Source organism: Trachypithecus francoisi, unplaced genomic scaffold (assembly GCF_009764315.1).
Source record: "Trachypithecus francoisi isolate TF-2019V2 unplaced genomic scaffold, Tfra_2.0 Lachesis_group9, whole genome shotgun sequence".
In the NCBI taxonomy this organism is placed as follows: Eukaryota; Metazoa; Chordata; class Mammalia; order Primates; family Cercopithecidae; genus Trachypithecus; species Trachypithecus francoisi.
This window is the reverse complement of record NW_022681474.1, coordinates 55,779,365-55,793,731: the sequence shown is the minus strand read 5'-3', so window position 1 is coordinate 55,793,731 and position 14,367 is coordinate 55,779,365. Positions and strand designations below refer to the sequence as shown.

Here is a 14,367-nt window from a genome sequence, read left to right as displayed (position 1 = left end):
GCTCACTCTTTGGGTCCACGCTGCAGTTATGAGCTGTAACACTCACCGCGAAGGTCTGCAGCTTCACTCCTGAAGCCAGTGAGACCACGAACCCACCGGGAAGAACGAACAACTCCAGATGCGCTGCCTCTAAGAGCTATACCACCACAAAGGTCTGCAGCTTCACTCCTGACAGCGAGACCACGAACTCACCAGAAGGAAGAAGCTCCAGACACATCTGAATGTCTGAAGAAACAAACTCCGGACACACCATCTTTAAGAACTGTAACACTCACCGCGAGGGTCCGTGGTTTCATTCTTGAAGTCAGTAAGACCAAGAACCCACCAATTCCGGACACAATAGCAAGTTACAGAAGCTTGCTATCAAACAGTCGAACAAGAGCCCAAATATGCTACTGCACTAGTATCACCTCAAAGCCTTCTTCCCTTCACTCACCCAGGAAAGAAGGCTCCCCCTGCCACATCACATCTCACCCTCTGTCTCACTATCACTTAACCACTGGTTAGCAAGGCTAGCCTTAAGCTATAAAGCTATAAAGACTGCTCTGCTCCTGCCTTTTACTGAAATGAAGACCAAAATTAAACTTGAAAGCTCTGAGAAATTTCAGGAAGATGACAGAGAAACACCACAAGGTCTCCGTATGTTATCCACTAAAAACAAATCTGATACAAATTTTGTTATGTGGGCTGGCCTGTTAAAACGATTAGCTTTAAAAACAATGAGTTCATTTTAAAATATAAAAATTAACTTTTGTTTTTGTTTTTGAGAAAAGGAGTCTCTCTCTGTTGCCCATGCTTGAGTGCAGTGGTGCGATCTTGGCTCACTGCAACCTCCACCTCCCTGGTTCAACCAATTGCCCTGCCTCAGCCTCCTGAGTAGCTGGGATTACAGGCGCACGCCACCACGCCTGGCTAATTTTTTACATTTTTAATAGAGACGGGGTTTAGCCATGTTGGCCAGAGTGATCTCGAATTCCTGACCTCAGGCAATCTGCCCACCTCGGCCTTCCAAAGTGCTGAGATTACAGGCGTGAGCCACCAAGCCTGGCCATGAACTGAAATTTTTTAATGCAACAAGAATAAAGCAGGCCAGGAGTGGTGGCTCACACCTATAATCCTGACACTTTAGGAAGCCAAGGTGAGTGAATCGCTTAAGCTCCAGGAGTTTGAGACCAGTCTGGGCCACATGGTGAGACCCCATCTCTACTAAAAATACAAAAAAATTTGCTGGGCATGGTGGTGCACACCTGTGGTATCAGCTACTTGGGAGACAGGGAGCTACTGGGAGGATCACTTGAGCCCAGGGGACAGAGGTTGCAGTGAGCCAAGATCGTACAACTACACTCCAGCCTGGGTGACAGAGGGAGAACCTGTCTCAAAAAAAAAAAAAAAGTAACTACCATAAAAAATATATACAATTACCAAGAGTGAAGAAATCATAAGACAAATACATCCCACAGACTAAAGTTTACCCAGACACAAAAGACTGAAGTTTGTTAGTTTTTAACTCTCCTAGAGTAATTTAGAGCATTAGCAGGTGCAGTGGCTTGCACCTGTAGTCCCAGCTACTTGGGAAGCTGAGATGGGAGGACCACTTTAGGCCAGGAGTTCGAGACTGGCCTGGGCAACATAGTAAGACCTTGTCCCCCACCAAAAAAATTCAGATCATTACTAGAGGTAATAAAGGGTACAATAAATGTTAAAACAATAATAAATAAGAAGTGCTGAAGATAAGTAGAAAATAAAATCCAAAACATAAATGATTTAAACAGATAAAAGTATCTGAAAAAACTAAAAAGTATCAACATACTGCCTGTGAGTAATAATGCTGGAAGAAAAAATTAGATGAAAGCACTTCCAAATCGTAAGTACTTTACATGCATCTTTCATTTAAATCTCACAGCAGTGCTAGGAGGGAGAGAAACAAAATTTTATCTCCCTTTCATGCATGGCTTAAAGAAATTAATCCACTTGCCCAAGTTTTCACAATCATATTTCAAGGACTCTCAGCTGCTAGCATTTGCCTGATCTTACAGAAGGTGCCAACAAAAAAGTTTTATGCAACTAGACCGTAATTGCCCCTGACTAACCTGGGATTCCAAGGTGCCACTTTCAGAGATGTTAGAATGGATAAAAATGCACAACTTATGCTTGACTAAATAAGATAGCGTGCAGCAACCTATCAGGTGAACCTAAAATATGTAGTGGTTTTGTTTTGTTTTTTTTAATTTCACAGTGGCACTGCTACGGGAAGGACTAAGATAAAACATGGTATGTTCCTGTCTTTGTTGTAGTAAAGAAGAGTTATTATAATCCCTGTGGATATAGAAGACAACATGGAATTCACATTTGAAGTATTAAAGAGTGACATGGCTTTTGCTGCCTTTTTTGTCTATACAGAGGGACACTTAACTAAAGCAATGGTTATATCTGCCTAAAATTTGGCAAAGATAATAAATTAGATATTTCAAAAGTGGGTTATTTTAAGGCACTAAGATATGCCTCAAGCAGTTAGGTCTAATTCATGGCAGATATTTAACTGTATCATTTTGAATGCACTTACAAATTTGTATCACAAGCCGCAGAAAAGAAACACTGCATTTAAAAACTATAGCCCATATCCTTATGTTCTTTCATCTTTATTCTAGTAGACTATGCGAGGTATTTCCAACACACAACCTTAGAGGTTGAAGCCAAGAAGAGTGACAGAATGAATTCCAGGTGTGCCAACAATGCTACCCAGTAGGAAGAAATTCCATAAAAACTGGGCCCCTAAGGAAAACAACAAAGCCTAAAGCTGGAAGTCTTGTCCAAATGCAAGTGCTTGGCTAAGAGAGAGCTGTCAGGCTGTAGACTGAAAGGCAGTGTATGTAATTTAGAATCCCCAGACTAACAGAGACCACAGCTGCGTGAGAGTGAGATGCTAATGTGGGGCAGGCAGGACTCAGCTCCAGACAGTGCATGCTATCGGGACTCCTTCCACAACTTGGGAAGACCTCAGTACAACCACTCTGGCAGGTATGTGAATTAGGTAAACAAGGTGTGATTACTGGGAAAAGGGCCTGGACTAATGCCTGGGCTTTCTGAAAGATTTTGCATCTCAGGGAAATTATGGAATAGCCATAGTATTCCCTTGGTAATAGAATACAAAAATACTGAAAACACTCAAAGTTAAGAAAAGGGAAAAGAGAAGATTTGTTAGGGTTCTTTTAGCATTTCACTTCTGAGAAACAGAAGTATGAGTCTAACTGCCTTTGGAGTTGAAAAACACCTTCAATCCATCAAACACAGAAATAGTCTGCCTTTGGCTAGGTGCGGTGGCTCATGCCTATAATCTTCGGGAGGCCGAGACAGGTGGATCACCTGAGGTCAGGAGTTCGTGTGACCAGCCTGTCCAACATGGTGAAACCCCGTCTCTACTAAAAATACAAAAATTAGCCCAGCATGGGGGCGGGCGCCTGTAATCCCAGCTACTCAGGAGGCTGAGGAAAGAGAATTGCTTGAACCTGGGAAGTGGAGGTTGCAGTGACCCAAGATCATGCCATTGCACTCCAGCCTGGGTGACAAGAGCAAGACTCCATCTCAAGAAGGAAGGAAGGAAGGAAGGAAGGAAGGAAGGAAGGAAGGAAGGAAGGAAGGAAGGAAGGAAGGAAAGAAAAGAAAGAAAGAAAGAAAGAAAGAAAGAAAGAAAGAAAGAAGAAAGAAAGAAAGAAAGAAAGAAAGAAAGAAAGAAGAAAGGAAGGAAGGAGAGAAAAGAGAGAAAAGAGAGAGAGAAAGAGAGAAAGAGAGAAAGAGAGAAAGAAAGAAAGAAAGAAAGAAAGAAAGGAAGAAAGAGAGAGAAAAGAAATAGTCTACCTTCTCGAACTCCTCCAAGAGCTCCTCAGTGCTTGCCCTGCAGAGAACAGTGTCTGATCCCTATAGATAAGGAAAGGGAAGGAGAGATCAAGGCTCCAGCAGCCCAGAGTTCTCCCTGGGTATTCACCACACCATTAGAGAAGAAAGCTATTTACTTTTCTGCCTCCCTCCTTGAAGGTTCAGTAATGAAGCCATGATTAGAACTGGAGGCATGGATTCCAGCCACTTATCAAAAGATGTTCCATTTTCTCTTGCTATGCAACAAACTACCCAAAACTTTGTTGCTTGAACATCCATGATTTCCTATTTCTCGTAATTCCATGGATTGGCTAGGCAGCTCTTCTGCTGCCCTTACCTGACTTACATAGGCTGCTTCGCTGGGTTCAGCAGGCAAGGCAGGGCCTTCTCCATGTGGCCTTTTCTTCTAGGCTTTTTCACACTGTGGCAGCAGCATCCCAAGACAGTTCACCCACTACACATGGTGCCCCTGCTTACACTGTGTCCGCTGATGTCCCATTCAAGTCACATGATTGAGACCAAAGTCAAGAAGGGGGAAAAGAGACTCTACCACTTGATGGGTGCTGTGGTTTGGATGTGTCCTCCAAGTTCATGTATTGGAAACTTAATCCCCAATGCAACAGTGTTGACGGGTGGGACTTGTAAGAGGTGATCAGGCCATGAGGGCTCTGCCCTCCCTAATGGATTAATGCTGTTATTGAGGAAGTAGGTTAGTCATCATGGGAATGGGTTCCTAATAGAAAAATTAGTTCAGCCTCCTTCCCTTCTCTCCGTCCCATGAACGTGCTCTCTTGCCCATCTGCCTTCCACCATGGGATGATGCAGCAAGAAAGCCCTCACCAGATGTGAGCCCCTCAACCTTGGACTTCCTAGGCTGCAGAAATGTAAGAACTAAATGTCTGTACTTTCTTAATTACCCCATCTCAGGTACTCTGTTACAGCAGCACAATGCGGACTAAGACAATGGGAGAAACAAGTGAAGTCACACTGCCAACAGGCAGAGCTGGGAGCGGTGCGGGTTGGGGGGTGGTGATTCATTAGGAGCCATTTTGTAACAATTTACCACATATTGTTTTCCCTACTTTTGCCTCTGATAATAATAGATTTTATCAGTAGAATTTTTTTTCAGGCGTTTTCATACCTATTATATATTCAAAGTTAATTATGATCTTTATAATATGGGGGAAAAGGTGCTCAACTCTATTTCTACTACAGAATAACATTAATAAATAGATCCAAAAATATTCCCAAGGTTTAGAGACTAGAATTCCCTCTAGCAATCCATACCTCTTGAAGATCTTATGTTCCTTAACAAACACATGGATCTTGTGAAGCATCTTTAGTAGGCTGACAGAGGAAAAACTGTGGCCAAAGTTTATAATAGAAAAATCGAAGGCAATTATACTCCATTTGAAGTGCTTCCTGCAGAAAGAATTCTCAGCATGCCACTGTACAACGCAGCATATAAAGACAATGGCATACACTGCTCTGCACCAGCCAGCTGTCATCTCAGGCAGGAACAAGCATATTCTCTACATACTGCAGTAAACCAGAAAAACCAGAACAGGATTTGCCTCACTACTCACCTTATCCCCTGACCATCCGAGATATGTCTGCCCAGGTAGGACAAATCTTCTCAAGGACCCCTGTACATGCCATGGTCAAACTTACCCTTGTTCATTCTGTCCCACCTTCTTGGGATGTTCTTCCCTCTTTGCCTATCAGGCCCAAAATTCTCTGGCCTTCAGACCATACCTCAAAGTATCTCTTCTCTACAAGCAAAACACGTTCCCCTTTCCCTTCCTTACTACCTATAGCACTTACCCAATTTCTTTACAGGTGGACATTAATCATATAAAAACAGTCTTTCAATATAAGTGGTGGTTAATTTCACATGTCAACTTGACTAGGCCATGATATCCAGATATTTGGTCAAACATTACTCTGAATGTTTCTGTGAATGTATTTTTTAGATAAGATTAACATTTAAATTGGTAGACTTTTTTTTAAGGCAGGACAGGATTTATTCCCATTTTACAGGTGAAGAAACTCAGAGAGGTCAAGTGATCCACCTGCTCTAGGTCTCAAGTCAATACATGACTCAGCTGAAATTTCCTCCCCTAGATGTATACACAATGGGAGTAATGCCAGACCTGCTTCTCAAAACAGATATGTACAAGAAAACTGTTTTATTCTAATTCTTCTGACAACTGGAAAGTAAATATTCACCAGGCCCTGTGCACATAATATTACCATAAGTCAGAAGTCTGTTATTAGGAACATAAAACCATGGTGCAGATTGGGAGTGGGAAGATAACACAGAAACGATACCAAGAGTTTCGGTCAACTGCCCCTGGTTTGAGTTCAACATTTTTTTAAGAGACGCAATTTTTTTTTTTTTTTTAGGAGATGGGGATTCACTATGTTGCCCAGGCTGGACTTAAACTCCTAGGCTCAAGTGATCCTCTTGCCTCAGCCTCCCAAGTATCTGAGACTATAGGTGCCTGTCACCACACCCAGCTTCTAAATTGGTAGATTCTGAGTAAAACATCCTGCTTTCCATAATGTGGGTGGGCCTCAACCAATCAGTTGAAGGCCTTAATATAAAAACGACTGACCTCCCCCAGAAGAGGGAATTCTGCCAGCAGACTGCCTTCAGTCTTCAACTCCAGAATCAACTCTTCCCTGAGCCTCCAGCCTGCCAGCCCACCCTACAGATTTTAGACTTGTCAGTCTCCACAATCATATGAATCAATTCCTTAAAACAAATCTCTCTCTCTCTCTCCCGATCTCTATCTATCTATATATATATACAGGTATATCTGTACACACACACACAAACACACACACACACAGACACACACACCCTATTGGTTTTGTTTCCTTGGAGAACTCTGACACAATATATCACACAGTTTAGATCATTCCTTGCAGGGTGTAAAGCCTGGCCTACTTAAAAGGCTATATGCTCCCTGGACTGTTGCATATTTTTTAGCAATCCCTGCAGTCTTCTGTACCATCATGTTTCTTTAGTATTCCCTAAGGTGTTCCATACAGAGCAGGGGTAAAATATTCCAGGAACTTTAATTTGTTCTTCCTTATGACTAAACCTTGTATCCTTCCAGTTTCCTAACCTTTCTGCACCACTGACTGTGATATGTATATATACTAAAGAAGCTGAAAGAAAGAAAAGGAATACTGCTCCCATTTTCCCATGGTGAAATCCCAAAGGTGGGTAATGTCTATTAAAAACTAGTAGTTTTATCACTAACTGGCACACAGGTGGTAGAATGTTTAAAAACAAAAAAACTACAAACTATTATTTGCTTTATGATCCTGGAATCCATTCTTTTTAATTTTCTCCACCTAGAAAACACCTTTTAGTGAAAAAACTATAATAAAAGCCAAAAAAAGTTGTAGTCGATCATCAAAATAATAACCCAAGACCAAATTTAAAGTAATATAAATGTAAATCAGGAAATGGTTTTTAAAGTCAGCTACCACGTCTTAGAGATTTTCACTTTATTTTAAATCCCTTTGGGAAGACCTAGAAAATTTCATTCATTTATCCTAAGCAAACAAATGGACAAGCATGTATTTTCATAGTCTGACCCAAACAATGAATTGGTTCATCCATCATTTTCCAAGCATCTTCTAAGTGCCAGGCTCCTGCTAGGAACTGGAAAATTTTAGAAGTGAACTCGTGCTATCGTTCCTCCCTTAAAATATATTAGTGAATGCCCAGAAAATAAAGAATGCTCACATTTATTAAGCTACTCTCTTACAATGTGCATATTTCTGCTACTACCAGTTGTGTACATTATCAAAAACCTATCGTTTAATCTCCAAACCTGTTTATGTCAGTTGTACTCATTCTGCAATGGTATAATTGAATACTACATAAACTGATCACAAATGGACAAAAATGTGGTTACAAAAGTAAGAAGCTACTATTTCTATAAAACCTAAGTTGAATACTTTGGAAAGCATCCACCCAGGCATATTACTTTCCTTAAAATTTTTTGACAAACTGATTATATATAAAACAACTATAAAAGACTAGAAAACAATTCTAAAATACCAGAATTCTGGCCAGGTGCAGTGGCTCATACCTGTAATCCCAGTGCTTTGGGAAGCTGAGGCAGAAGGATCACTTCAGGCCAGGAGTTTGAGACCAGTCTGAGCAACACAGCAAGACCCCATCTCTACAAAAAAAAATTTTCATTAAAAAAAAAAGATAGAATTCTATGCTCCAATTGCTTCAAACATTCCTGAAGTCTTAAACAGAGTGAAACTAGAAAACACAAAAGCTACTCTATAAATGTGGCTTTTAACAATAATACAGAACTGAGAGGACCCATAATACTCAAAGAAAGATTACTACCCTAGATTACAAGACTGGCGTTTTGCATCCTCCACTACTCCCAGAACAATCCATCAGTAGCAGTAACATTACACTTGAATACCTCCTGAAGTCAAGTTGTTTTATTTAAAACTGAAATACCCCTCTAAAAAACAACAACAACAAAATTAAGTATGTATGTACAAGGTATTCACTGCAGCACTGTTTCTAACAGCAAGACACTAAAGACAATCCAAATGTCCATTAATATGGGACTGACAATAAACTATGGTAAATTCACACAATGAAATAGAAAAAAGGCATAAAGAATGCCCCTATATACTTCTATGGAGTAATCAGCAGGAAATAATAAGAAGACAAAAAAGCAAGAAGAAAATTATGTGTAGTGTGCTACCATTCACCTAAGATGGGATTAGGAGGCAGAAACTATATATGTGTGCACATGCATGGATGTGTACACACACACACACACTCTTGCTCATATGTTTTAAATGGAATGTAGGGAAGAAAAATAGAGGGAACCACAATCAGAGCTAGACTTTTCTGATTCTGCCTTGTTTTACACATTTAGCTCTGGAACCATGTACATGTTTTCCACAATTACTTGTTTAAAAAATAATTGAAAAACTATCATCTCTAAAATTCAAGAGCAACATGAAATGAACCTAAATATTTATTAAATTAGTGGTACAATCATACAAAAAGGAATTATTTCAAATGACTTAAAATAGTTTTACCAGACATCCCTAGAGGAATCTATCATAAAAATGAAAAGAATTTGGAAAAGTGCTTTTAATTCTTAAACTATTTTCAGTAATCATATTGTTAGCAGTAACACTGATAAGTAATGGTATCAATATGATTAAGAACCAAAATTTTTAGCATGAGACAAATATAAAATTAAAGAAATTCAACAAAATCATCTATTCCTAAGTTTATACTGGAAAAATCAGTATGAAACTCATAAAATATTTTACCTTAAAAACAACGTATTTCCTAGCCCCATCCTCTGAAAAGACCTAGAAGTAACAACCAATCTGTAGTTTTCAGACTGTGGTCACTAAATACAATTTCCCTCTGAAAGGAACCAGGGCTGGTTGAAGAAAGGGATAATTCCAGATCTATGGCTGTTAATGTACAAGATGAACCTGGACATCTTGTCACACAAGAAAGCAAGAAGCCATCAGAGGCACTCATGCCAAAACGACCCAGGAGCTAATGTAAAGACACTCCCGTTGGCCAAAGAAGGGACAATTTGGGCCAGGTGCAGTGGCTCATGCCTGTAATCTCAGCTCTTTGGGAGGCCAAGGCAGGTGGATCACCTGAGGTCAGGAATTCGAGACCAGCCTGACCAAAATGGAGAAATCCCATCTCTAGTAAAAATACAAATTAGGGCGGGGTGTGGTGGCCCATGCCTGTAATCTCAGTACTCTGGAAGGCCAAGGTGGGTGGATTGTCTGAGGTCAGGCATTCAAGACCAGCCTGGCCAACGTGATGAAACCCCGTATCTATTAAAAATACAAAAACTAGCCAGGCGTGGTGGTGTGCACCTGTTGTCCCAGCTACTTGGGAGGCTGAGGCAAGAGAATCGCTTGAACCCAGAGGTGGAGGCTGCAGTGAGCCGAGATTATACCACTGCATTCCAACCTGGGCAACAGAGTAAGACTCTGTCTCAAAAAAAAAAAAAAAAATACAAAATACAAAATTACGTGGGCATGGTAGTGCATGCCTGTAATCCCAGCTACTCAGGAAGCTGAGGGAGGAGAACTGATTGAAGTTGGGAGGTAGAGGTTGCAGTGAGCTGAGATCATGCCATTGCACTCCAGTCTGGGCAACAAGAACGAATTTGGTCTCAAAAAAAAAAAAAAAAAAAACAGGACCATTTGATCATTAATAAGAACAACAGCGGCCTGCGGCTGGGTACACTGGTTTGTGCCTTATAGTCCCAGCTCCCAGCTACCAGGGAGGGTAAGGAGAGAGGATCACTTGAGACCAGCCTGGGCAACACAGTGAGACTGTCATTAATGTAATTAATTCATTAAAGAATAACTGCAATGAACTTAAGAAATCATCAAATATATTAAATTCACATGTTGGCGGGGCGTGATGACTCACACCTGTAATCTCAGTACTTTGGGAGGAAGAGGTGGGAAAATCTCTTGAGGTCAGAAGTGTAAGACCAGCCTGGGCAACATAGTGAGATTCCACCTCTCCTAAAATGATTTCTTTTTTAATTAGCTGTGTTTGGTGGTGCATGCCTGTGGTCCCAGCTACTTGGGAGGCTGAGGCAGGAGGATCACTTGAGCCCAGGAGGTTGAGGCTGCAATGAGTCATGATTACACCACTGCACTCCAGCATGAGGGACATTGCAAGACCCTGTCTCAAAAAAAAAAAAAGAAAGAAAAAGAAAAGAAAAGAGCATCTGTTTATAATGATACTTTTTTAAATAAAGGAAAAAACACTGGCCATTTTTGGAAATGCTAGGGACCCTCCAAGAGTTATAAGTAAAGAGAAAGAGTCACTCATTTAACCTGACTTCCCTGTATAAGTTATACCTCTGGGTAACTGAATAGTTTGTAAAAAGAAACTTCTCTATAGTAGTATTCCAGCAAATAAATGAAAAAGGAATGATGAAATTAGAATTGTAACATCTTGCATGCCCATGATTAAATAATGGATCCAAGTGAAGAATAAGTGGTCACTACTGTTTCAAAGCAAAAAAGTCATTCCGCAAAATTCATATATAACAGTATGAGCAAGTGCACAAGATAAATGACATGATTTTTTCAGTAAATAACATTTCAAGAACAAAGAAAATAAACCTATAGCTTAAGAGATATTAAAGAAAATCTATCAACTGAATGTAATGTGTAGATCTTGTTTAGATCCTGATGCAAAAATCACAGTGCACACAAACACACATACAAAATTGTGAAATAACTCTGGGATGACAGTGGTATTGTGTGATTTGTTCTAAGAAAAACAGCCCTTATCTTTCAGTGAAAGTACTAACATATTTACAGATAAAATGAAAAGAACAAGAATGTACCCTCAAAAATGGACTGGGAGAGGAATATAAAGAAACAAGAGGCTATGAGTGGACGCCAGCTGGTGCCAGGCACAAGGCAATTCACTGTATTCCTCCTTTACCTCTGTGTATGTTTTAAATTCTCCATAATAAAAGTTTTGAAACTTTGATGTATGCCTGTACGTCTGTATGCTTTAATAATAAAATGTTAATGGCATACAAAATTTTTCAGGATTTCCTGCTTTAAGTTCAAATGGCTTCTCCAGTTCTTTCCGCAAGAGACATCTGGGGGTCATGTCCCTTGTTTCTCTGAATTATCAACTAAAAGCACAGGGCCTGCTACACAGGAAGTGCTCAATAAATGTTAAATGAATGCATTCTGTTTGCTATACTTCTCTGCTCTGCTAAACTTTCCAAAATCCTAATCTATTGATCCAATTTGTAGTAAAGGATGAGTAAATAGAACCAAGTATTAAAAAGATAAAAAATCCAAAACCCTATACTTAAGCTTTTAAGTCTATGTTCCATTAAAAAATGCTTGTTTTTTCTTGTGGTAAAAAATACAAAACATAAAATTTATCAAATTAACTATTTGTAAGTGTACAGCATTCAATATTGTGAGACAGATATCCAGAATTTTTTTCATCTTGCGAAACTAAAACTATAACCATTAAACAACAAAATGTGCTTATTCTTTTTTTTTTTTTTTTTTGAGACTGAGTTTCACTCTTGATGCCTGGGCTAGAGTGCAACGGCACCATCTCAGCTCACTGCAACCTCCACCTCCTGGGTTCAAGCAATTCTCCTTGCTTCAGCCTCCCGAGTAGCTGAGATTACAGGTGTGTGCCACCACACCCAGTTAATTTTTGTATTTTTAGTAGAGATGGGGTTTCGCCATGTTGGCCAGGCTGGTTTTGAACTCCTGACCTCAGGTGATCCACCCGCCTCGGCCTCCCAAAGTGCTGGGATTACAGGTGTGAGACACCACGTCTGGCCCAAAAGGTGTTTATTCTTAATACTTCCTACCCATTGTCTACTCTATCCTACACAGACCTCTAGCTACCACAAGCATTCAAAGTATTATTTTCTGACAATATACATTGTGGATCACCAGCACAATAACATCAAATAGAAAACAACCAGTCCTTAAAGAAAATAGGAAAGGTGTGAAGTCTGACTGTGAACAGAAGACCATATGACCTCCTGTGCGGAGGAAAGGAAGATAGGGCTGGAATGTGGTTTCAGGGTCACTGTAAATGGAAGTGATGAACCAAGACAGGAAGAGGCAGGCCCACAGCTAAGAGGAGGCTGCATGGGCTGCAGAAGGACTCATTCCATGTCTGCATTTAACAAAGGCTTATCACTGCTTAGGCAGCCCCGTAACAATGATGGAAAGGCCTCTGGTAAGCACATAGAATCAAATTAATATGGGCCTTAGGTCAGGTACCTAGGGAAGCACTATGCAAATCTCGAATTCAACAGACTTTTAGTTAAATATGCTTATGCAGGTCTACAAAAAAATGACTTGGCTATAAATTTGGTAGTAACTTAGTATATTATGTAAGAAATACCAATGATCAGTATCAGTGACCAGTGATCACTGATATTTTTCCATGTGTTACTAAAGTTCGAATTATCTTTGGTAATAGATGAACTCTTAGTCAATCACTCCTTTTTCAAAAATCACTTTCATACATTATTCTTCAGAAGCATGACTCCCAGGCTGAGTCTGCACTGGGACAACTCCAGGAAAGACAGAGATTTTGTACATGACTGAGGATACTAGCAGGGTCAAGGCAGACAACGACTTGTTTACCAAAAGCACCTAGAAATCTCCAGGGGCAGGGATCTTGGGGAATGGACACTCATTCTACAGCAAGAGTCCAGGTTTAATCTAAAGAAAGCCACAGACCATGAGAACAGAGTAGTGGCTTGGAGAACAACATGGTATCTGTCATTCACACTATCCTACATAAAAGCAAGGGATGATAGAGTGGTATTGTGTGATTCATTCTAAGAAAAACAATCAAATTAAAGACATTCTCAACAGGCTCTGAAGAACAGTAAAACTTCAAGGAATCAGTAGCATGGAAAGCAGCAGCTGTCAGACACAGGACTGACAGCAGCATGGGTAATAAGGAACATCCTGATGGCCACAGCCATGACAGCTGCCCTATCAATACAATGACCTTTGCACTACAACAGTGGCTGCACTTCCGGTGCCAGGCACAAGGTGGTGGCTCTCAGTTCTGCCTCCAGCACTAGCAGGCTGTGTGTGCATACAAACACACATACATCTACTGACGGTCAGACCGGAGAGCACACGGAGAGAAAATGGGAGTAGAAGTACAAATGATCTTTCACCTTTTCAATATTAACTGATTTTTAAAATAATTATGTAGTACCACAAATAAAACTTCTATTTTGAATAAAATAGAACACATCGAGGCCTAAAGGGAAAAAATATGTAGTAAAATCAGAAAAATTTAATATAGAATTTATAATAAAGTCCCACTTGTGCTTTGACAATTCTTGCCTTTTAAACTGAGTAATATTCCAAGTAAATACATCTTTAAAAATAGAAAAGGTATAGTTTAAAATGTAGCAATTTAGGCCAATTTCAATTATTCAGGAGGAATATGAATTTTAGGAAAGGAATGAATAACTTTAGCCCTGTCATCATCCAGAAATTAGAAGTCAGTAAACATACTATAAATTTAACCTGCCTGTATGCTTTTCAACTTAGGGCTCTGGGTAAGAATGAATGCCATAACAAACGTGAAAATCACTTGTAAACTATACGGTGGTATGTATACAGATGATAGTTAAGTGTCTACCATCACAAATGTGCTATAATTTTTTGATCTGACTTTATAATACAGAACACAATATAATGAATTTTTAAGAAATATAATGGTCCCTTAGGCCCTTTTGTTGTTGTTGTTGTTTTTTGTTTTGTTTTTTTTTTGAGATGGAGTCTCACTGTGTTGCCCAGGCTGAAGGGCAGTGACACAATCTCAGCTCACTGTAACCTCTGCCTCCCAGGTTCAAACGATTCTCCGGCCTCAGCCTCCTGAGTAGCTGAGATTATAGGCATGCACCA

The 14,367-nt window shown here is 40.0% G+C and overlaps 1 protein-coding gene across 15 annotated transcripts in view; it reads right to left on the bottom strand.

Annotated features, from left to right (window-relative positions):
* MARCHF8 (membrane associated ring-CH-type finger 8) overlaps nt 1–14,367 on the bottom strand; it is a 150,924-nt gene that overhangs the window by 106,000 nt on the left and 30,557 nt on the right. For 2 of the 15 annotated variants that reach the window (XM_033208580.1, XM_033208588.1), the window contains exon 1: nt 7,986–8,076. The exons of the other annotated variants lie outside the window; for them this stretch is intronic. The gene's annotated coding sequence lies outside the window, so the exon portion shown is untranslated. Of the gene's footprint in view, nt 1–7,985; nt 8,077–14,367 lie in introns of those variants that run through there. 15 annotated transcript variants of the gene reach the window in all.